Here is a 2500-nt window from a genome sequence, read left to right on the forward strand (position 1 = left end):
TTAGGGATTTTTTCAAAAAAATCTTTTTCTGCCGGTCAAGTTGTTGAGGGCTGATTTCTATTCCTGTGATAAAAAGCCTTCTGTTTCGACCGCCAAACCTTTCAGGGGAGTAATTGCAACCCTTTGTCACCATTTTTGAGTGAATTGCCGAAAGTCAGAGTTTTTATGAAATTGTGACCCCGGGGCTTAGGGATTTTTTCAAAAAAATCTTTTTCCGCCGGTTAAGTTGTCGAGGGCTGATTTCTATTCCTGTGATAAAAAGCCCTCTGTTTGGACCGCCAAAACTTTCAGGGGAGCATTTGCAACCGTTTAGCACCATTTTTGAGTGTATTGCCAAAAATCTGATTTTTGATGAAATTGTGACCCCGGGGCTTAGGGATTTTTTCAAAAAAATCTTTTTCTGCCGGTTAAGTTGTCGAGGTCTGATTTCTTGTCCTGTGATTAAAAGCCTTCTGTTTCGGCTGCCAAACCTTTCAGGGGAGCAATTGCAACCCATTGTCACCATTTTTGAGTGAATTGCCGAAAGTCAGATTTTTTATGAAATTGTGACCCCGGGGCTTAGGGATTTTTTCAGAAAAATCTTTTTCTGCCGGTTAAGTTGTCGAGGGCTGATTTCTTGTCCTGTGATTAAAAGCCTTCTGTTTCGACCGCCAAACCTTTCAGGGAGCAACTGCAACCGTTTGGCACCATTTTTGAGTGAGTTGCCGAAAGTCAGATTTTTGTTGAAATTGTGACCCCGGGGCTTAGGGATTTTTTCAAAAAAATATTTTTCTGCTGGTTAAGTTGTTGAGGGCTGATTGCTTGTCCTGTGATTGAAAGCCTTCTGTTTCGACCGCCAAACCTTTCAGGGGAGCAACTGCAACCGTTTGGCACCATTTTTGAGTGAGTTGCCGAAAGTCAGATTTTTGTTGAAATTGTGACCCCGGGGCTTAGGGATTTTTTCAAAAAAATATTTTTCTGCCGGTTAAGTTGTTGAGGGCTGATTGCTTGTCCTGTGATTGAAAGCCTTCTGTTTCGACTGCCAAACCTTTCAGGGGAGCAATTGCAACCGTTTGGCACCATTTTTGAATGAGTTGCCGAAAGTCAGATTTTTTATGAAATTGTGACCCCGGGGCTTAGGGATTTTTTCGAAAAAATCTTTTTCTGCCGGTTAAGTTGTCGAGGGCTGATTTCTATTCTTGTGATAAAAAGCCTTCTGTTTCGACCGCCAACCTTTCAGGGGAGCAATTGCAACCGTTTAGCAACATTTCAGAGTGAATTGCCGAAAGTCTGATTTTTTATGAAATTGTGACCCCGGGGCTTAGGGATTTTTTCAAAAAAAATCTTTTTCTCCCGGTTAAGTTGTCGAGGGCTGATTTCTTGTCCTGTGATTAAAAACCTTTTGTTTCGACCGCCAAACCTTTCAGGGGAGCATTTTCAACCGTTTGGCACCATTTTTGAGTGAATTGCCGAAAGTCAGATTTTTGATGAAATTGTGACCCCGGGGCTTAGGGATTTTTTCAAAAAATTTTTTTTCTTCCGGTTAAGTTGTCGAGGTCTGATTTCTTGTCCTGTGATTAAAAGCCTTCTGTTTCGGCTGCCAAACCTTTCAGGGGAGCAATTGCAACCCATTGTCACCATTTTTGAGTGAATTGCCGAAAGTCAGATTTTTTATGAAATTGTGACCCCGGGGCTTAGGGATTTTTTCAGAAAAATCTTTTTCTGCCGGTTAAGTTGTCGAGGGCTGATTTCTTGTCCTGTGATTAAAAGCCTTCTGTTTCGACCGCCAAACCTTTCAGGGAGCAACTGCAACCGTTTGGCACCATTTTTGAGTGAGTTGCCGAAAGTCAGATTTTTGTTGAAATTGTGACCCCGGGGCTTAGGGATTTTTTCAAAAAAATATTTTTCTGCTGGTTAAGTTGTTGAGGGCTGATTGCTTGTCCTGTGATTGAAAGCCTTCTGTTTCGACCGCCAAACCTTTCAGGGGAGCAACTGCAACCGTTTGGCACCATTTTTGAGTGAGTTGCCGAAAGTCAGATTTTTGTTGAAATTGTGACCCCGGGGCTTAGGGATTTTTTCAAAAAAATATTTTTCTGCCGGTTAAGTTGTTGAGGGCTGATTGCTTGTCCTGTGATTGAAAGCCTTCTGTTTCGACCGCCAAACCTTTCAGGGGAGCAATTGCAACCGTTTGGCACCATTTTTGAATGAGTTGCCGAAAGTCAGATTTTTTATGAAATTGTGACCCCGGGGCTTAGGGATTTTTTCGAAAAAATCTTTTTCTGCCGGTTAAGTTGTCGAGGGCTGATTTCTATTCTTGTGATAAAAAGCCTTCTGTTTCGACCGCCAACCTTTCAGGGGAGCAATTGCAACCGTTTGGCAACATTTCTGAGTGAATTGCCGAAAGTCTGATTTTTGATGAAATTGTGACCCCGGGGCTTAGTGATTTTTTCAAAAAAATCTTTTTCTGCTGGTTAAGTGTCGAGGGCTGATTTCTTGTCCTGTGATTAAAAGCCTTCTGTTT

This window comes from Podarcis cretensis (genome assembly GCF_951804945.1).
Source record: "Podarcis cretensis genome assembly, chromosome: 14".
Lineage (NCBI taxonomy): Eukaryota > Metazoa > Chordata > Lepidosauria > Squamata > Lacertidae > Podarcis > Podarcis cretensis.